The sequence below is a fragment of the Bufo bufo genome, chromosome 5 (assembly GCF_905171765.1).
Source record: "Bufo bufo chromosome 5, aBufBuf1.1, whole genome shotgun sequence".
NCBI classification, from domain to species: Eukaryota; Metazoa; Chordata; class Amphibia; order Anura; family Bufonidae; genus Bufo; species Bufo bufo.
In genome coordinates, this window is record NC_053393.1 from 499,632,808 (window position 1) to 499,656,261 (window position 23,454).

General features: G+C 42.0%; 1 long non-coding RNA gene across 1 annotated transcript; it reads left to right on the forward strand.

Annotated features, from left to right (window-relative positions):
* Positions 1-11,350: 11,350 nt before the first annotated feature.
* Positions 11,351-23,056, forward strand: LOC121002788. The gene is made up of 3 exons (XR_005779330.1): positions 11,351-11,363; positions 18,270-18,272; positions 22,908-23,056. It is a non-coding gene; the product is annotated as an uncharacterized LOC121002788 (long non-coding RNA).
* The last annotated feature ends 398 nt before the right edge of the window (positions 23,057-23,454 follow it).

The following is a 23,454-nucleotide window of genomic DNA, read 5'->3' on the forward strand; positions in this document are numbered from 1 at the left end:
TTATGCTCAAATTTACTTTTTACAGCCTCTTATTGCTACTTGTCCCAACTTTTTGGGGATTTGTTGACACCGTGAAAATTGGAATCAACGTATTTTTCCTTTAAAATGATACATTTACTCGGATTAAAGGTTTGATCTGTCATCTACGTTCTATTACAAATAAAATATTGACATTTGCCATCTCCACATCATTGCATTCAGTTTTTATTCACAATTTGTTTAGTGTCCCAACTTTTTTGGAATCCGGTTTGTAATATCAGAGTACATTACAAGAGGAGGTATGAGGAGAGGACGACAACTCCCAGCATGTCCAGCTTGTTATGTAATATAAGAGTACATAACAAGAGGAGATATAAGAGGAGAGGACTACAACTCTCAGCATGTCCAGGCCATTATTATATAATATCAGAGTACATTACAACACCCTGGATATGCTGGGAGTTGTATACCTCCACTTATAATGTACTCTGATATTACATAATAACGGATTGGACATGCTGGGAGTTGAAGTCCCCATCCTCTTTTATGTCCCCCTGTAATGTGCTCTGATATTAAATAATAAACATGCTGGGAGTTAGTCCTCTCCTGTTATACCTTCTGCAGTAATGTGCTCTGAATTAGGGCTGGGATGATGGATAGGGGAGGATAGTCATCCGCCTTGGGCGCCACTTCGCTACACATAAAGGGGGGCGCACTCATGGCAGTCCAACTTCACAAGACTCAGGCCGCAAGGCCTCAGAACAGCGCAAGAAGCCGCAATGATATCACTGCAACCTCCTGTTCTGGGTCTCGCATGATGACCTGATCACGTGAGACCCAGAGCAGGAGTGGTGATGTCATTGGGACCACATGTATCAGGACGCAGCAACACAAGCCACAGATAAAACGGTGGTCTGCATCGCAGACAGCGGCGGAGGGGCAGGAGGGAGGCGTTTTTTTTTTTTATTATTCTAAATGTCCACACTGCTGGGGCAGAGATTGTGGCAAACCTAGCCACTTACAGAATGTCTTTGTATATATCTTGCTCTTTCTGTAATGTTATTGCCTATATGGTCTGTGTAGTAGAATGGATACTCTGGCTACATTATTTCCCTTTTGTTAGGCTGTCTGTACGGCTCAGTGTGTTTACTGTTCACTATGTTCAATGCATTGCTTTTCTGTACCTCTTCTCCTCCCCCTTTTTCCTGTCCCATTGTTTCCCCAGCAGGGTGTTGTCTCAGGGACACTGGGAGACTAGTTTAAACTAGCTGCTCTGTCCCTCCTCAATCTCCTATCAGCCCTTGCTATTGTCTGGCCCCACCCTTCCTTGTACCATAGTCATCTATGTACCCTATTGTATGTAAATGATGCTGTTGGGGGGTTTAAAGTAGGTGTGCTATGCCTAAATAAAGCTAGTTGACTCCCAAGCTATGTGTCGTCTAGTTCTTGGGAATAAGGCATTATTGCAAGGCTACCTGGATTATTGTATGCTGTTCCTGTCTACCAGCGGAGTTATTGTGGATTATACGGCCTCTCCGCTACAGAGATCATTATATATACTTGGCACTACTGGGGAGGAATGGAGGAGCATTATATACTGGTACTACGGGTACATTTTTTATATATATATATATATATATATATATATATAGGCACTACTGGGGAAGCATTATATATTGGAACTAGTAGGGGGCACTACAGGGGAACATTAGAGCCACTGGGAGCATTATGGTTATATTATTACTACTAGAGTACTGTAGGGGCGTTATTATTATTTGACGCAATATGGAGGGCATTGCTACTGATGGGGGCTATCTTGGAGAATAGTATTACTATTTGGGGCACCATTACTAATGAGGGAAGTCTGGGTGTATAGTATAGTAAAGTGTTTGTGGACGGGGGGAGTACAGCAGGCACAGTATTAGGGGTAGCTTTAAGAGGTTCTCCGGGTATTTTCATATTCATGACCTATCCTCAGGATAGGTCATCACTATCAGATCAGTGGGGATCCGACATCTGGCACCCCCGATGATCAGCTGTTTCTGCTGCTGTATGTCTATGGGACAGCAGCAGTGAACAGCACGCGCTGTCTCCTCAAACAGCTGATCGGTGGGGGAGCCAGGTGTCGGACTGTGTTTTTAGCACATTATTAGATTTGGGGCCCAACTTTTGATTTTGTCCACGGCCACATTTTGTCTAAAACCGGCCCTGATGGGCAGCACTGTAGCTCTGTGGTCAGCATTGTTGTTTGTGACACTGGGACTGGGATCCTGGGTTTGTGTTTCCTTTGGATTCTTGGTTTCCATCCACACTCCAAAAACTTACTGATAGGTGGTTGTTTTCTTATTAGTCACGATACATGTAACTGAAAAGGCTTAGAAAAAGGGTTGGATGCTAGTTCAATTTGGCATTCTGAATGTCATTATTTGCAATGATATATATATATATATGGCCCATTATGTTCTAATACCTGCAAAAGCGCCAATAACCCTCATCTGAATACTACAATTAGCATGATGCTACATCTTGAAGAGACAATATATGACAGTGAAATATAGACAGGAAAGGACAGGTCAGCTAGTATAATTCTCATAAATTGCCTTCTTACATACTGTATTATAGGTTACATTGCCTTGGTTATTTTCCAGAGAACTCATCAAGAGATTGCAGATGACAACCGGTGATTATTGTCTAGTTGCTGTCTGTCTGAGAAGCTGATTTCTGGACATTTTCTCTCTGTGTATTTGATTATCTCTTTAAAATGTGGAATCACTACAGAATAGAGACACTGGTTCCTTTCACTGGGCATAGATGATATGTCTTCCTTTTTAGGTTCATTTTCCATTTTTCAGTTAATTTGTTCACTTTCACTTAAATTTCAGACGTGTATGTCTTTTATAGAACATCATTACATTATCCTGTTACCCTCCTCCTTCCCAGGTCACCTCATCTTCAGCGTTGTTCTCCTTCTTCCTATTCCCCTTTGTCTTAGACCTAGCCAGTATTGTTTCTTAGAGGAGAGCTTCATGTCAGTCAACAATGACAGTGAATCGTAAACTCCGGGAATGAGAAACAGATACCAGCACCAGAGCAGTTAAAATCATCAATACTTTATTTCTTCGCAAAGGAACCAAGCATACATCATATTATATTCCGTTTGGATAGTAGGAGAAGTCTCCAGGACCAAGCAGAAAATGGGGGGTAATATGTGCCCTCATGGAGAGTGCCTAGTAGACATAAGAATTATTGTAGGTCAGGCAATGCTCCTCTAGGAAAAATATATAATTTAGCTCTTTCCAAAAAGAAAAAAAAAAAGTTGAGCCTCAGATGCCACCCCAAATAGTAATGAAGGCATCTCATCTAGAGCTAGTTCTGTCAGTTCTGCACTGATAAGGGGAAATCACCCTGAAACAGCTGTCTGCAGATGAGGTACTGGGTTAGCTATAATCCTAAACTATGTTTTAAGACCTGTTTTAAAAGGTTGAGCATTAACTTTTAGGATTGCTACCTTATATCTATCTGGTGGCTTTGGAGGCCACCAGAAGAGAGAGCTAATTTGCAAGTAGAATATGATACAATAAATCCTTGATGTCTGTGCTGCTGCTGATTTTATTGAGGACTAGCAGAAGGACCCGGCTTCGCACGGGTACATTTCATCTATTTCATTTAATGTTTGTGTGTGTCGTTAAAAGATATTAACAGTATCCACAATAACAGTGAGATCTACAGTACCCCGTCCCTTCAACAGTGACCTCCACAGCGGCCTGTCCCCTTAACAGTAACATCTACAGCGCCCTCCCCTTTAACAGTGACCTCCACAATGGCCGCCCGTTTATTAGTGACCTCCACCGTACCCCGTCTCGTTACCAGTGATTTCCACAATAACCCGCCCCCTTAACAGTGATCTCTACAAAGCTCTATTCCGTTAAAATGTGACCTTCACAACACCCCACCTCCTTAACAGTGACCTCTACAGCACCCCAAACCTTAACACTGACCTCCATAGTGGACCGCACCCTTACTTTGATCTCCACAGTTCCCTGTCCTCTTAACAGAGACCTCCACCGCACCTGCCCCTTTAACAGTGACCTTCACAGCATCCCGTCCCCTTATCAGTGACCTCCACAGCAGCCACCCCTTTAACAGTGACCTCCACAGCATCCCGCCCCCTTAACAGTGAGCACCACAGCAGCCCGGCCCTTTAACACTGACCTCCACAGTGGCAGCCACTTTATTAGTGACCTCCACAGTACCCCATTTCCTTAACAGTGATTTCCACAACACCCCATCCCCTTATCAGTGGGTTCAACAGCAATCTGCCCCTTAACACTGACCTCCATAGTGAACTGTCCTTTTAACTGTGACCTCTATAGCAGCCTGCCCCTAGGGTGGCCAGAGGTCCGGTTTTAGGCAGAACAGTCCAGCTTTCAGACTCCCCGTCCTCCGTCCGGCGCAGGACCTGGGCGGACACAGGGATGTTCTTTTGAACAGCTCATTCTCAGACAGCAGCACTGTGCTAATTGAGCGTGAGCTGCAGGGAGAGAGAGCCACCCTCCCTCCTACCCCTGCAGCTGACAGAAGTTGATTTTTACCTTAATTTGTTCAATCCCCGTCGGCTGCGGAGTGGGAGGGAGCGTGGCTTAGCGGGACCTGGGGGCGGGGTTTTTAAGTCCATCTTTTGAGGGTGGCCTGAATGGCCACCCTACCTGCCCCTGTACTGAGACCTCCACAGCACTCCACTCCCTTAATAGTGTCATCCACAGCACCATGCCCCTTTAAAGCTGACCTGCAGCAGTGAAGAAAAATGGCTGGGTTGTTATGGAAACCTGGTGTAAAACTGTGTGTATGTGGATACTAAGGGCCTGTGAGCTTCTATTGGCTGATATGTGACCGTGTGTATGGCTGTTGGGATATGAAGAGAAAGACTTGCAGGCTTGTATTGGCTAATGGAGGTCATTTTTTGGTAATATCTCAGGAACGGTACGTCCTAGAGAGCTTTGACCGCCACAAGATTTCTTTCCAGGTAGCAAGGGATGTATATACCAAGCTTCGTTGAAATCGATAGTTGCCTTTTTGGGTGATCGCAGAACATACACACATACTTACAGTATATACATCCTTCTTTATAAATATAGATTAAATAAACTACTGAACATTTAAACCACACTGGTTCTGGTATCCTTTTCCTCAGGAGCATAGGCTCCTCTCCAGCCCCTAATTCAGATGTCATAGTACCCCGAGGGACAGGAGGGACTGATTCTCCACCAGACAGCACACCCTGCCCGAGGGGAACCTTGCACCTCTCCCTAAGACGTCTATCAAACCGTACGGCCAAAGACATGGCCGCATCCAAAGAATCTGGTTTTTCATGAAATGCAAGGGCATCTTTTAATCTCTCAGATAGCCCCTGACAGAACTGACTACGGAGTGCAGGATCATTCCACTCCGAGTCAGTTGCCCATCTTCTAAATTCAGCACAATACAACTCAGCAGTTTGTTCTCCCTGGCACAAGCTGCGCAACTTTGATTCAGCCATAGAGACCCAGTCTGGGTCATCATAAATCAGGCCCAGGGCTCCGAAAAATTCATTTACCGACCGGAGGGACTGTGAACCGGTCCGCAGAGAAAAAGCCCAAGACTGGGCGTCACCTTTTAGCAGAGAAATAATTATCCCTACTCTTTGGTTTTCGTCTCCAGATGAAATCGGACGCAGATGAAAATACAATTTACAGGACTCCCTGAACCGAACAAAGTTATCACTTCCCCCGGAAAACCTATCAGGGAGAGCGACCTTAGGTTCCAGGCAGACCTGGTTTCCCCCCGGCGGCACCAGATGCCAAAGTACTCTGACACCGTGCAACCGAATTGCGGAGGTCAGCTACCTCCAAAGACAATCCCTGCATGCGATCAAACAAAGCATTAGTAGTTTCCATTTTTAAAACAGCAAGGGAAAAAAATGACTGTATGGTGGGTTATAATGTCACGGAAGGTAAGATAAGGGAAGGAAACAGAACACAACAAGGCAAACAAAACAACTGACTGCCCCAAATGCTAGGGAACAAAGGGGTCACCACCTAGCAATCCCTAAAACACTTTCCCTAAGCTGCTATGCCCATGTGCATATCTCGATGGTAGATATGCACATGCCCACATACCTAAGACTATAACACACTGAACCAAACCCTCAGCTGTAGAGAAGAGGGAAAGAGACACCCAGCTCCTTCAACAACCGAAGGAGCTAGCGTCACCCTAGAGGCCTAGTAAAAACAGACACAGAAGGAAAAAGGGAAAAGGACTTATCTGGAGATGTGTTGGAGCAGACGATCCACCAAACTTCCGGAGCTCACACAAGGCAGAACTATAACCCACAAAGGCTATAGGGAGAAGGAGGAATAAATAGCCTCACCAATTACCTAAAGAACAACACCTGGGAGGAGGTGGGATTCAGTTCAAATCCACAACAAAACAAACTGTCAGATCGAATCAGGTGCAGCAACTCTGACAGATCTCCTCAGAACACCCACAGGGCAGGGCGTGACATAGTCATTCCTGGAGTGAACATTGTGGAGGAGACCTGTGTGGAGGCCATGCCCCTGGGAGGTAAGCTGACCGTTTTCTTTGACTTTGTCTAATGATAATGGAGCACGGGGAATACAGCTTTCCATGCACATTAGTTATCTGTCAGTCAGACAGCTATTCCTTCTGCTCCCAATAGACATGACTGGTTATTTTAGCTGAGCATGCATGTGTTCTGAATGGAAAGAGTGGAGTAAATCATTGCCTTAAACCTCTGGCAGAGGCGCATCTCCCCAGTGAACAAAAGGGCATGTTGAAATCCAACAGCTTGATCCTTCTTTCCCTTGGCATCTACCATCAGAGGAAAATTGGGACAAATCTATACACATTATGTCGGGTGGTCCTGCCAAAATCAGGAAGTTTGACAGAAAATGGGGTAGGAGATGACTAAAAAGTAAGTACTCACATTATCAATCCCCCACTGCTGCTGGTTGGCCATTGCTCCAGTCCCTGCTCCTCTCCATTTTCTGCTCTCAAGCTCAACACCGGAATCAGCTTGGACTGCCCGCTCAGCCAATCTCTGCAGAGGATGCACTGCTAATGAAAGGTATTAAAGGTGTTTTGCCATCACAGACAATGGGGGCATATTGCTAGGATATGCCCCCATTGTCTGATAGGTGCAGGTCCCACCTCTGGGACCCGCACCTACACGGAGAACGGAGCGGAGACACTAGTGGAGGGCACACTGCGCATGCACAGCCGCCTTCCATTCATTTCTATGGGGCCGCCGAAAATAACCGAGTGCTGCTTTGACTATTTCCGTCAGCCCCATAGAAATGAATGGGAGCGGGGGTCACGCATGCACGGTGCGCTCCCATTCACTTGTATGGGAGGAGCGCTTGGTGGTGGCCGGACCCCGGGTCTCCAGCCACAACTCTCCCTGCTTTGTTCGTGTTGTAGGTTCTTGTCTCTAGCAATATGCCCCCATTGTCTGTGATAAAGTTTGATGATATGCACCAAAAGGGAGGGAATTCGCTGCACAGAAGGGGAAGGGGGTGCACTGATCTTTTTTTTTTAAACAAGCCGCAGCCTTCTGATTATACAACAGGACAGTGGTGATGAATTCTGATATATGCTATACTAGCCCTTTAAGCCCAACTACAGAATAAAGACTGCCATTTACAGCATATTTTTTCTGTGTTTGTAGCGGCACACAATTGTAATAGCAAGATGCACATATGGGGTAACATTAAAATTTATAGGATGTTGTACAGCAGTATTATTTAGACATTGTATGGTTGCATTATTTGTGCACAGTATGGACATACATTATTTGAGAATTCCACAGCAGCATTATTTAGGTATTGTATGGTGCTATTGTCCAAACACTGTAGTTGATTACTATATGATATTAATAGCACAACAAATCAAACTTTTTTTTTGGACAGTGAAAGGCGGTATTTGGGCATTTTGTGGCAGAATTATCTAGCAAATGTATGGTCCTTATTTTTAAAAATGCATGGCAGTACTATGAGGACAGTTCAAAGTTATATTATTTAGCACTCATGTGGCAGTGTTATTTTAGTGCTGTACAAAATATTTATTTGGGGTGTTCAAAATTTGGATTGTGCGTATTAATTTGGTTGCTGTGACTAAAATAGTAGTTCAATATGTTTCTTTGGAAAATGATGTACAGTAACAGTACTATATTCTTTGATACCCTAAATTATGTTTTTGTTCACTATGGGATGATGATCTATAACCCAAAGGATCATGTCCTGTATATACTGCGGTCAGTCAGACTGAAAAGCATCCTGTAAGACTTGTTCCCAGCATTTTACTTCCTTCATGAGTCAGGAAAGCTTCAAGAATGCAGTGACACTCATCAATATATGGGAAAAATTTTCCCTTTCTTGTTCATTTTAATATTTGATTAAGTAATGTGTACAGTAGGTATAGCACAGCAATAAACGGATTTAGGTATTCTGATACAAGTAGGTTAAGCAGCAGTTGCAAATGTGGCATGTAAATATAGAGATAGAAACCTATGATCCAACATCTCAAATATGGTAATCAATGGGATGGGGGTGTCTGTCACAATGAAAAGCTGGAAATATTGGACTTCAGTTTTGAGAAAAGATAACTTAAAGGTGTTCTTATTCATATATAAATACACATGTGTTACAAACCAGATACAGATCTGATATGTCACTTGAACAGATTTGGCTTTGGGCTACTCCTAAGAGCATTGTCTTAATGGCCTCCAGTATTTAATCCCTATCCAGGGATCTGGACTCCACTGCAGGGGAATCACCAGGCTGCTACCTCTTGGAGTACTCTCTGTTTAAATAACTGCTGACCCATAGGGGTCAAGGGACGCTGAGCACCGAGGGATCAGGCAAAACTGTAATCAGGGATAGGTCAAAGTAAATGGAAACCAGAGTTTGTGTGATCTGATTAACAATCTGAAGTCAGGGCTAGAGATGAGCGAATATTTCAAGATTCGGTTTGTTTCAGATTTGCCAAATTTTTCAAAAGGTTTGGTTTGGGTCCGAATCTATTTGTTCCAAACCAAAGTTGCTCCAATTGCCTTGGAAATTGCTATATAACCCCCTCTAGTCCTCTAAAACACATATTTTTAATGAAAAGCTCCTATCTAATCTCGTCAATTTTTTTACACTTTTTTTCATTTTCCCTCACCTGTCCCCTCTGTCTAATACAACATCAGGTGTAACTGTATCTACTTTTATCTTTGCCGCCGCAAACTGCCGTTATTGTTTGGCCTGTTTGGCCACAACTGACTGCAATTTCCTCCTGCCTGGTGGAGACAGAACACTATTGCTTGCTCATGTGCTGGGCGCCATTATACAAGATTTGTCCGACTCGAACCAGAAAAGATTCGGGTTCGATTCCGTTCCTAAAAAATCACAGAATTGGAAAGAATCTCTAAATCTTCAAATAGATTTGCTTATCTCTAAGTCAGGGCTGGCAGCTCAGGGTCAGAACAGTGATCAGGCAGAGATCAGGCCAGGCTGCAAATGGTTAAATCCAGGAAGCAAGCAGAAGTCGATACACAGTCATGAAGGACACTAGCAAACTAGAACCAATTGCTCAGGCATGTTGTCACAGGGGAAGGTGCCTAAAGAGGCCAACCACTGGCTGGAGAAGATTAGGGTATGCGGTGGCCCTTCATGAGCTACAGGGAGAGCGTGCATCCTATGGGCAGAGCAGAAGTAGGCCTCACCCTTTAAGAAAGAGAGAAATGCTGACAAGAAGCATGCTGCAGTGTCCGTGAAAGAGCTAAGCTTCTTCAGTGACTATAGAAGGGGAGCAAGTGAGCAATGTGTGATTTAATAAAAGTAACTCACTCATGATTTATTCATTCCAAGGACCAAGGAGTATTCTTTGCATAAGGAGGGAAGGTGAGAATTAATTGTAGGTAAGGGTTCTATGGATAATCAGACTATGGAATATAAAGCCCCAAGAGGTTGTAATGGCAGACAAGATTCAAAAAGGGCTAGAAAATGTTTATCTAATGAAAATAGGCATTGAATGATGTTTTGATCCAAGAAAGGCTGATTTAAAGGTCTTTTTTCAACCTAAGTATCCTAATATTGTAAAAATGATCAGTATTTCATATACATACCACGTAATTTTCTGTACAGCCTGGTAATTTATTTAGGCCTAGTGGTTATCTAAGGCAGTAATATCTATTCTAACAGTCCGAGTTGTATAACAGGATGCTAAAGCAGAAAAAGAAGAAGACGGTTCTCCGATAAGGACCAGTCTATACAGTATTCCACCATTCGATGTCACATATGCACACTTTATCCCTTTTTTTTCTTACCTGTTCCATTGATATCTTCCTTTTCACCTTTTTTCTTCTCTTATTTTGCTTTTTGGGCTTTAAACGGCTTCTTGTGGGCACTGGCCTCAATACATTAACCTATCGTTAAGGAAAAAGATCCAGCACTTTCAGTTAAAATCCTCGATGCGCTTTATTTCATTTTGTAGCAAGTGACTGACAAAGACATAATCCTCCACCCAAACAGCAGTTGATGCGTTTCGAACCTATCGTTATAAGATTTTTAGAGACATTTGATATTTATTTATGTATCAAATGCATTTTCAGATCATGGATGGAGATTGACTAGTTCTTTATATTATCCATATTACTCTTTGACTTTGTTATGAATGTTTTGCATGTTGATTTCTGATTTAAAAAAATAAATAAAAAATGTGATAAAAAATATTTAACATCAGTAGAGCACAGTGATTCAGGAATTATTCATAATTCTAGGATATTTACTATGCACATAATTGCATTCTTGGATTTTTAAACTCTCGTGTTTGTCTGCTAATAAAGACACTTATCATTGTGGTTATAAATATTATCCGATTTAGAAAAAATAAAATAAAAGTCATTAAAAAAAGGAAAGTGTTACATAAGAAAATAATATATTACGGAAATGAATGGCACTCAGTGACTCATATTGAATGATGTTATTGACTTCAATAACTGAAAGCAAATTTTCAAATGTAAAGGCGGGACATGTCAGCAGGATTAACCTTATTAAACCAGGTGTGATGCCTGATAGGGTTGATCATGCCGAGTAAAATGTTACCATTTATAAATTTCTGTGAGTAATCAAGTAATCAGTGGTGCTTCTTAGTGCACCGAGGCGCAAGTCCAAGCTCTCGGAGTACCATATCTTAAACGCAACCCACTCTCTGCTTCTTCTTGATAGACAGGTGGAAAATGAGACATCTCTGCTGCTTAGTAAGTCAAAGTAGATGCTCTGTGCATGCACTGATACTGGCAACGGCGCAAGTTCGGGATTACAGAATGAGGCCAGATGCGTGGCCCTGTCAATCAAGGGAAATGGGGCAGTGGTGGGAACACCAGGGCGTTGAAGATCTGGTGCTCTAAGAGCTTGAGCCCACTTCTCGGTGCACAACTAAGCTAACTTGCATATAAATAAAACACGAAGAATAAAGATGGTAACATTTTACTCAGCATGATCAACCGTACCAGGCATTATGCTTGGTTTAATATGGTTGATCAGGTTTACAACTTTAAAGGAACACTCCAGTCAGATATAACTAATAAAGTGGCAGGGCCTGATGGAAGACGCATGACATCTTCTTAATAGAAAGGAGTGAATTTCTTTCTCTCTCTCTTTGAATTATACAATGTACTGTATGAGTTTTGCCTGGAAGATTTATGGTAAACCAATTTATATGAAAATAAATCTAATAATATAGAGCTAATAAAAGGGAGGCACGTGTACTGGAGATGTAAATTAGCAACCTTTGCTGCAATGTATAATATTTTCTACCTCACAAATATTTGCACAGTCTGACTTGAGGCCATACAGATAAAATATCTTTAAAGGGTTTTTCAGGTTTGCATCAATGTCCTATAAAATAAACATTTTTGAAGGTAGCTGTAAATTTGTAATCTATTTCTTTTACCTTTATTGATCCTATCTTTTGTTCTGGGCTGTGGTCACATGACTTTAAGGGGCTTACATAATAGAACCCACCCAAAAATTGTATTTTGGAAATGACATCCCTCAAATTATTCAAAGCTGATTTTAGAAATTTTGTTAACCCTTTAGGTGCCCCATATGAATTAAAGCAAAATGCAGGTAAAATGTAAACAAAACATTTTCATTTTAATTGCTGTTATTTGTAACACAGCAAGGGTTAACAGAAGAAAAAAAAACTTAATTTTCATTGTAGAGATGAGCAAAACTTTCAAGATTCAGTCTCTTTCGTGACAATATATATGTGTTGTCTGGGAAGGGGGGTAATTCTTTCTCATTATGGAGAGCGCCTAGTACGTGTGCGCAGTATTGTAGGCCAGACAATGTCCTTCTTAGTTTCTAGGAAGGACATTAAAAAAAAGATTTCCTAAGCCTAATCTGAATCCAGCAGATATAAGATGTTCTAATTTTCATATACATACAATATAAATTTTCCAGAAACCCAGAGTAACATTGACTGGATTACAATACTCCTCCTGCATACTCGACACCCTCCATAATAATAAATAGTACCCCACCCAAGGCCTCTCAGGCAAGTTTCGGTACTCAGCTCTGTTAACCTCTTAGTGACCAGCTTGTTTTGGGCCTTACTGACCAAGCGTTTTTCTTCCTTTTTTCATCGTCGCGTTACCAGAGCTATAACTTTTTTATTTTCCTGTCTATATAGCTTTATGAGGGCTTGTTTTTTGCGTGACAAGTTGTAATTTTTAATGGCGCCATTTTGGGGTACATATAGCTTTCTGAATAACTTTTATTAACCATTTCTTCTTGGTGTATAGGAAAAACAGTAATACTGCCACTGCATTTTTACTTCATAAATTTTATGGTGTTCACTTTTCGGTATAAATAACATAATATCTTTATTTTCTGGGTCACTGCGATTACAGTGATACCAAATACATATAGATTTTTTCCGTTTTACAACTTTCAGTACAGAGATTGATCCCATCATCTATTTATCCCCAGGACTGTGACTGTGACGAGGGGACATCCTCTGCGTCTGGAGGAAAGAAGGCTTGTACACAAACATAGAAAAGGATTCTTTACGGTAAGAGCAGTGAGACTATGGAACTCTCTGCCTGAGGAGGTGGTGATGGTGAGTACAATAAAGGAATTCAAGAAGGGCCTGGATGTATTTCTGGAGTGTAATAATATTACAGGCTATAGCTACTAGAAAGGGGTCGTTGATCCAGGGAGTTAGTCTGATTGGAGTCGGGAAGGAATTTTTTATTCTCTTAAAGTGGGGAAAATTGGCTTCTACCTCACAAGTTTTTTTTTGCCTTCCTCTGGATCAACTTGCAAGATAACAGGCCGAACTGGATGGACAAATGTCTTTTTTCGGCCTTATGTACTATGTTACTATGTTACCTCTTTTCCACAATGCATGCAAACACAGTAATAGATAAAAACTTACTCTGAAAACGTATTGATTGAACAGTTTAAGGCTACCATCAAAAACCTTGTGGAAAACATAGGAGAAAATTGATCTATGAAACACAAGGACATGTGCATAAATAAACATTCTAGAGATGAGCAAATCAATTCTATCAGTTTTTAATTCTTCCTTTAAAAAAAAATAATAATACGTATTTGAAAGTTTCTGAAACGTTCGATTAAGACCCAGATCAATTATGGACTAATCAAATACGCTCCAATTAGCCTAAAAATGTATTGTATATAACACTTCCTAGTCTCCCAAGAGTCACCCACCCAATATTTAACTGAAATTGGGGCATGAATCTAAGTTTCCATTCAAAATGACAAGAATATCCCACCCAGAATTACATTTCTCTCAATCAGACATACAAGCTAGCTGTCTTTCAAAAAGACAAAAAACAAACAAAAAAACAATGTCTCAAGAAATATATTATCTTGCTTAGCTGGCTGGCCTTGGTGAATAATCTTTGTGGTGCTCTTTATTATTAGGGAAACCAAAAAATATTAATGATGTGTATTGTATGCCAGGCAGCACTGCTCTTGATTTCTTTGAAAAATAGATGCAAATGTCCATGTCCTAATTCTGATGGCATTAGACAGGATATGTCCTGTTTTCTTTTTTGTCAGGCAAGCTAATTTGCATATCTTTGGGTTACTTGGAAATATATTCAAGTTAGGTTTTTTTCCAAAACAGAAAAGAACACTAACATTATCTCATGACAGCTGAAATACAGATTTTCTAAATATATTCTTCCTAGAAACCGAGAGTAGTGTCGCCTGGCATACAATAATCATGCATGTTTTTTTGTCTCCCTTATGATAAAGAGCACCCCGAAGACTACCCCCCAAGGCCAGTCAAGCAAACAAGGCAGATTTCTCTTGTCTTTCTGGAAAGAGAGATAGCTATTGTTTCATTGAGAGATGTATTGTGTGGGATAATCTAGTTCTTTTATCTTACTTTTAGTTGAATATTATTTTAGGGTTTCTCTCTAGTTCATCTGAAATTAACCTCAAAAAGGGTGAAATAGCTTTGCTATATTGATGACCTATCAAGTGAATAGGAAGTAGCCATCCCATTGAAGTGAATGGGGATGGTGGAGCTGTAATTACACCTGCCCGATGGAAAGCAGGTAAATGGAGAAGAGAACACTGCTCGGCTCCCTTTGCAACTGACGAGCTCTCTCTACTTTCATTGACAAGGCCAGGCATTCTCACTGCATGGCCCTGTTAATCAAAGTGCAGAGGGCGTGACATTTGCATAGAGAGCTGAGCCTCTAGGTGTAATGGCAACACCCCCATTGCTCCTAGAGGCTCATTTGCATGTAGTAAACCATCATTTTCCTCAGCAATGCGGGCACATATGAACATGGAACCAACACGGATGTCTTCAGCTGCAAAGCGCACATGTAACAGGTCAGACAGTGTCATAGGGACAAATCTGCTGACAGATTCCTTTTAAAATTCGGAGTGCTATTCCAAGTCCGTTTACTAGTCCAACAGCATGTCATATGTTCTACAGAAAAAAATTAGATATTACATAAACAGAGCTAGAAACACTACTTGCAGTGGTAAGTCACTCTATTTAATAGTTACACACCACTCTTGGTTTTCACATGCCGCTCTAAAAATAAAAAAAAGTTAATGATCTGTCTTATCTCTGTGCGTCATGACATTATAGCTGTGTGTGACCATGCTCAGGTGAAAGTTAACTTCACGTAGACAAATTTCTATTTAGATTGCACTTAAAAACTGTGTAACACTGGCGCTTGTACTAATAACTATATCTAACTGTCGCTGCAGTACCGCTGCAAAACCGCTATTGCTGAAAGTAATCTAAAACATCAAAGAATACAAATAGGTCCCGCGCGACCCTGAACTCACACCTATTAAGACACCTTAGATATAGGTATACGTGCGTATACAGCATAAAACCAAGTATGTGACTTACTGAGCTTCGCTGTAGCTTGCTGCCCGTGCTGCTCCTCTCTTGTATACTGGTGCTGCTTATTGGGGTGGGGTAAGAGGTCCTATCAACTAGGGTAAGATAGAGTGTGCCCCGGCCGGTGGCACCACTGTAAGTCCTATCCACTTATTCGCTCTCAAACAGAGCGCTTAGTGACGTCACTTACTGAGTACGGATGCCTGAGAGTGTCAGAAAACCAACGTGTTTCGGATACTACGATATTCTTCGTTAGGGATGTACACTGGCTCTCCTGCTATTCCTTATATAGGCTCCTCCGCCCATCCCATTTTAACCCATAATGCACCTTGCACTATTTCATACTCAACCTGCTTCATTTTTTCATTCAAATGCAAATAGTTCAATTTCTAAATTTAACCCTGCTGGTACAGTCCTGATCAAAAGTTTAAGACCACTTGAAAAATGGCAAAAAAAAATCATATTTTTCATTGTTGGATCTTAACAAGGTTCCAAGTAGAGCTTCAACATGCAACAAGAAGAAATGAGAGTGAGACAAAACATTTTTTGAGCATTCAATTATTTGAAAATAACGATTAAACTGAAACAGGCTGTTTTTCAGCTGATCCAAATTTTAGGACCACATGCCTTTAAAAGGCCAAATCTGTAAAAAGATGTGGATTCATTGTCATTTTCTGTCAGGTAGTCACACGTTGTGATGGCAAAGGCAAAAAAACTCTCCCTTTTTGAACGTGGTTGGGTTGTTGAACTGCATAAGCAGGGTCTCTCACAGCGCGCCATCGCTGCTGAGGTGGGACGCAGTAAGACAGTCATTTGGAATTTCTTAAATGATCCTGAGGGTTATGGAACAAAAAAGTCAAGTGGAAGACCCAAAAAAAATTCACCAGCACTGAGCGGAGGATCCAATTGGCTGTCCGTCAAGACACTGGACTATCCTCGACCCAAATTTAGGCCCTTACTGGTGCTGACTGCAGCCCCATAACCATCAGATGGCAACTGAGACTGAAGGGCTTCAAAAACAAAAAACGTCTTCAAAGACCTTGTCTCTTTGAATGCCACAGAACTGCTCGTTTGGACTTTGCAAGAGAGCACCAAACATGGGACATTCAAAGGTGGAAGAAAGTTTTATTCTCTGATGAGAAAAAATTTAACCTTGATGGTCCTGATGGTTTCCAACGTTACTGGCATGACAAGCAGATCCCACCTGAGATGTTTTCTACGCGCCACAGTGGAGGGGGCGCCATAATGGTCTGGGGTGCTTTTTCCTTCAGTGGAACAATGGAGCTTCAGGAAGTGCAGGGGCGTCAAACAGCCGCTGGCTATGTCCAGATGTTGCAGAGAGCATTCCTCATGACTGCGGGCCCTCGTCTGTGTGGTAACGACTGGGATTTTCAACAGGACAACGCTATAGTACACAATGCCCGCAGGACAAGGGACTTCTTCCAGGAGAATAACATCACTCTTTTGGCCCATCCTGCGTGTTCCCCTGATCTAAATCCAATTGAGAACCTTTGGGGTTGGATGGCAAGGGAAGTTTACAAAAATGGACAACAGTTCCAGACAGTAGATGGCCTTCGTGCGGCCGTCTTCACCACTTGGAGAAATGTTCCCACTCACCTCATGGAAACGCTTGCATCAAGCATGCCGAAACAAATTTTTGAAGTGATCAACAATAACGGCGGAGCTACTCATTACTGAGTTCATGTTTGAAAGTTGGATTTCTGTTTTGGGGGGTTAAGTTTTTTTTTGGAGGTGTGGTCCTAAACCTTTGATCAGCTGAAAAACACCCTTTCTTTTTCTCCATTGTTTTCATTAAATTGAATGCTCAAAAAATGTTTTGTCTCACTCCCATTTCTTCTTGTTGCATGTTGAAGCTCTACTTGGAACCTTGTTAAAATCCAGCCATGCGAAATATGATTTTTAGCCATTTTTCAAGTGGTCTTAAACTTTTGATCAGGACTGTATCAATGTGTTCATATTGAAAATCCAACATGTTTCTGCTTTTGACATTCTTTTTATATAGTATCCCCCTCTTTTATCTCCCCTTACTATTTCAAGTCCACTAAACAATGTTCCTTTACTCTGTCCCCCATGTTTCTCTTTATAGTGACGAGATAATGGATGACCATCATATTTTCTCTGAATATTATAAATATGTTCCCCTACTCTTCTACTCAATGTCCTTTTCATACGACCTATGTATATTTTCTTACATGGTCAGGTCAATGAATAGAAGAATCCACGACTACTGCATGTCATATAGTCACCTATATCATGCATATATGTGCCATCAGTATTTTTTATTTGTGTAACTTCTCCAGTTTTTCTAGTTGTCCTCAATTTTCTACATACCGCACACATGCCACATTTTTCTTACATTGGTTGTCTGTGTGTTTATGCATCTATTTGTCGATGCCACCATATTCCCTACATTTGTGGCCTTCCTATACCGTATATAAATTTTGGTGCATTTGTGATACATTCACCTATTATTTTATCATCTTTCAAAATACCCCAATGTTTTTTAATAATATTTTTAAATATTCTAGTTTAACAATTATATTGTGTGATAATTGGCGGTATTACTATTTTCACCCCCTCATTCTCTCCCTCCACATTTTACCAGTTATCTTATTATTAGTCATATCATATCTATCTAATTCACCTATCAATGTTTTTTTGTTCTATCAACCTGTCACTATTATAGCTTTTTAGCTCAAACTTTTGTTGTAATGCCTCTGCTCCCTTTGCATAATCCTCCATTTTGGTGCAATTTATTTTAATCCGCATGAATTCTAGCCACTGCGGAAGATGACAACTTTCACGTGAAATGAAAGAATTAGCATCAGTAGGTTTGTTATATGTCCTAGTGCATATTTTTATTATTCTCTATATAGATTGTTAAATAAAAAAAAATCATTTCTTGTGTGCAACAGGTGGGTGTAAACTCAAGATAAAAATCGTTTTTATTTTTATTTAATTCATAAAAAAATATATCCAATTCATCTGCCCCTCCTCCCCCAAATAAAAACAACATCATCAATAAACTGTTTCCAGAGGACGAGATTCGTCCGGAGCTTGCCATTGGGGTGAATGGCCTCCTGTTCCCATCGCTCCACGTATAGATTTGGGAACCCCAGTGCTAATCTTGTCCCTAGTGACGTCACTAAGCGCTCTGTTTGAGCGTGAGTAAATGGATAGGACTTACAGTGGTGCCACTGGCCGGGGCACACTCTATCTTACGCTAGTTGATAGGACATCTTACCAGTGTAGCACCTGTGTACAAGAGAGGAGCAGCATGGGCAGCAAGCGACAGCGGAGCTCAGTAATTCACATACTTGGTTTTATGCTGTGTACACACGTATACCTCTATCTAAGGTGTCTTAATAGGTGTGCGTTCAGGGTTGCGCGGGATCCATTTGTATTCTATTTATATTGATTTATACCCAGATAAACCTGATGTGAACCACAGATTAGAGTTAATGAAGCAGAGGCTCAATATGAGTACACACATGAGTCAGGCTGTTCAGTTCCTTTGCGTAGGTCTTTGTACTTCAACATAAAGCACTAAGGTATGATTTTTTGTAAGTGCTGTGTATGACTCAAAAAATGTGATTGCATCAATCAGACATGTCTGCGAGTTCAGACAAAGTACACACTGTACCTATGTCTTATATCTATCAGTATCATTGCTAAGCAAACATTGTGAGAGACAAGAGCAGTGGAGAAGTGGAGGACAGGAGTGGTGGTAGCAATGATGGTAGATAGTAGTTATTTGTGGCGGCCGTCATTCTGACTCTCCCAAGGGATGGGCCGTGATATGAGGGCACAGTTCTTTACTGGCAATAAAGTTCAGGCACAGTTCACAGCATACATGGATAGGCAGACCCTACACAATTTTGCAATTGCCACAGATCCAAATTGTTGCCTAACTGAGTTACTCTTCCTAACACTACACTTTTTTCTCTAGCTCAAGGGGTGCAATATTTCTCTTACATCTTTTTGCACTAACATACCTTCTCTTACTTTAGCTCTGTACTAACAATGTGGTGCTACAAATTCCTTAGTCCTTAGCAGTTCCTTGGTCTACCATCAAAGTACGACCAGGCTCCCAAAGCCTTACATCTCCTTGACAAGTTAGCTGTGGAGTTTGCAAAGAAAAGGGTGTTAGTCAGCACATCCCAATGCGCAGGTGCACGCTGCCATGGCTAAAAACATAAAGAAAAAAAGACAATGCAACAGCATGTATTTTGTACAAAACCATCTGAGGCCCGTCTGCCGAACGTCAAGGCGATCTCTGTAAGACGGGTCCTAAAAATAAATACTGCCTGTTATGCGCCATAATGGCCGCCATAAAGTTCAGGAAGTGTTGGATCCACATGCATGCTGGGTCCACTCTGCCTTTTACCATTTTTGGTGCCATAATGGCCTCCATTTCTTCCAAGGGATGCAGGTACCAACATGCATGCCGAGTCCACTCTATACCTTTCCTTGTGCCAGACAGCTTCCAATGAATGTAGTCACGAGAGCAGGCCACAGCTTTATACTTAAACTAATTAAAATCAGCCTATGGGGCAGACAGGCTAATCAAGTGGACCCAGCATGCATGTGGATCCAACACTTCCTGAACTTTATGGCGGCCATTATGGCGCACAACAGGTAGTATTTAGTGTTAGGACCCGTCTTACGGAGATCACCTTGACGTTCGGCAGACGGGCTCAGATGGTTTTGTACTAAATGCATTTGCCAAGCATCTCACTTTATAAATAAGCGTAGCATTAGCACTATAGTATTTTTTGTGACTATGGCATTATTGTACTTCATCTGGTTTGCAGGGTGCTGCTGCATTGTCTTATTTTCTCTAAGTTAGCTGCGGAGTCCATAAGTTTCTCAGGCAAGTTATCTCAGCACCACCTCTTAACACTGCTCCAAAATGTCTCTTTTGGTCTCTTGTCCACTCAGAGGCTGGTTCAAAAGTTTTTTCTTTATTCTGTCTCTCACCACACTAGTCTACTCCTCCCTATGGGGAGCGTGGCACAGCCAAACTTAGCAAGTACTCCCTCTGCAGTATACACAGTATTTGCATAAAAGCCCACTTTAACCCTTTAAGCAGTGGAACACTGCATGGCAGTGGGACACTGTTCAAGCATTTTACTCCTCCCCTATTTAATGATACAATGATAATGTTGGCTTCCTAGTATACTACTGGCATAAATACCAGCTAGGAACGGCCTATATTAGAAATGTCATGCTCCGTACACCAAAATGATCAGTGCTCTAATCCATGTTTCCTGGCTTTCTAAAGAAATTGACTTTTAAAAGGAAGACACAACACAGTCTCGTATTATTGGTGCCCAACAAAACTTATATTGGGTTGGTGTTTTATTGTTGTGTCTGTAGTTTGAGTGGAAGAATAGTGCTGCATGCAGCATGGCAGTTACTTTAATAGGCCAGGTCCCTGACGGAAGTACAAGCTACAGTGCACCGATAGTAAGTCTGCAGCTAACGGCTCTATTATATAGGCCGAGGAACAGGACAGTTATCGGGGTTGAGAGTTGGTACAAATGTTTGTTCCTGAGAAATTGCCCTGTTAAAAGGTACTCCTGAGAGCATCTTTTACAAATGCAGTAGTTATGTCCACAGTGCCCCGTCACAGTAGTTATGCCCATATTGTGCATATTGTGCCTTGTCACAGTAGTAATGCCCACACTGTGCCCCTTCACAGTAGTTATGCCCACATTGTGCCCCATGACAGTAGTTATGCCCATATTGTGCATATTGTGCCCCTTTACAGTAGTTATGCCCACACTGTGCCCCTACACAGTAGTTATGCCCACATTGTGCCCCCTCACAGTAGTTATGCCCACATTGTGCCCCCTCACAGTAGTTATGCCCACATTGTGCCCCATCACAGTAGTTATTCCCATATTGTGCCCTGCCACGATAGCAATGCCCACACTGTGCCCCTTTACAGCAATTATGCCCACATTGTGCCCCCTCACAGTAGTTATGCCCACATTGTGTCCCCTCACAGTAGTTATACCTACATTGTGCCCTGTAACAGTGGTTATGCCCATATTGTGAATATTGTGCCCTGTCACAGTAGTAATGCCCACACTGTGCCCCTTCTTCACAGTAATTGGGCCCAAATTATTCCCCCTCTCAGTAGTCCACATAATGTCATGTAACAGTAGTAATGCCCACATTGTGTCCCCTCCATTAATAAATGCAAATAATCAAAAACACTGAATACTCACCTGTTTCCCCGATGATCTAACACATCCGTCATTCCTCAGCAGCAGCCCAATGTGGTACATTGCATTGCATTGCATATCTGTATAGGAGGAGTGTACGGGCTGATTTCTGAGCCTACACCGATCCTCCTATACTGGCCATCATCGCAAAGTGTGACTTACTGGAGAGCGCAGGTAGCTGACTTGTACAGTGAAGCAGGGAGCGGATAGTTCTCTACTTCACCATCTCATTCAACTGCCCAGGCACCCCCTCATCTCTTTGCTCATAGGGCCCAGCTTGCCCTTCACTCGCTACGCCTCTGCTTTATCACCATAGATGCTGCCGTCAATCGCAGCTTTGGCATTTATGAAGTTAGACAGAGAATAGAGGCTCCCTCAGTCGGCCCTGTGATGTGATGACCATGGCGGGTGGGAGCCTAGCAATGGATCATCCTCTCCCTCCGCTCTGTGTTGTCTAGACTAGGGATGAGCGAAGTTCTTGAAAATTTGATTTGGCTGCTTCTCCGAATTTAAAAAAAGATTTGCTTCGTGATGAATTACTTTGCCACTAAGCACCCATAAGTAGTGGGTGCAATGACAGGGAACAGCGATTGAGCCGCCCCCCCCACCATTAAACACCTCAGATGCTGCGTTCATCGATGATCGCGGCATCTGACATTAACATTAGGTCTATAATAAATCTTGATTGAAGATCCAGAGCGAAATCTTGTGGAGCACGTGATGTCATCACGTCGGATGGCATGGTGACGTCATACGTCACCGAGCTCTAGATTTTGCGCAGGATATTCAATCAAGATGGTGGCGGCGGGCTCTTCATGCTTAAATGCATGAGGTGGGTATGATTTTCTTTTTTCACCCCTTTTTAGGGAAATCAATTAGTTACCACAAAGCACAAGAAAATTAGGCTTTGCAGAGAATCAAATTTTCCCTGAAATTCGGATTGAAGTCCACTTTGGACACTTTGATTCACTCAACACTAGTCTGCAGTATTAACAAACTAGGCTTTGTTCAGGGATTCTGGTACGTTTTACGTCAATAGTTTCAGAGCTATTCTTCCCAGAAAAAGTCCTGAAACCTTGATGGAAATCTGGAGAACTGCATTCTATTCAAGTGGGTTCTTCAGAATTTGCTTAATAGAAAAGAGGCATGACTGCCTTGGCTGGCTCCATTATGACAGAAAGCCGGGATGCTAGTGTAAACAAAGTCTTATAGTCAGAAACCTACAAGAATAAGGTCTTTTTCACACGGGGCGAGATGTCCGCGCGGGTGCAATGCGTGAGGTGAACGCATTGCACCCGCACTGAATCCGGACCCATTCATTTCTATGGGGCTGTGCACATGAGCGGTGATTTTCATGCATCATTTGGGCGTTGCGTAAAATCGCAGCAAGCTCTATATTGTGCGTTTTTCAAGCAACGCAGGCCCCATAGAAGTGAATAGGGCTGCGTGAAAATCGCAAGCATCCGCAAGCAAGTGCGGATGCGGTGCGATTTTCACGCATGGTTGCTAGGAGACGATCGGGATGGGGACCCGATCATTATTATTTTCCCTTATAACATGGTTATAAGGGAAAATAATAGCATTCTTAATACAGAATGCTAAGTAAAATAGCGATGGAGGGGTTAAAAATAGAAAATAATTTAACTCACCTTAATCCACTTGTTCGCGCAGCCCGGCTTCTCTTCTTTCTTCTTCTTTGAGTAAAAGGACCTGTGGTGACATCACTGCGCTCATCACATGGTCCGTCACATGATCCATCACCATCTACACACCTCCTAAC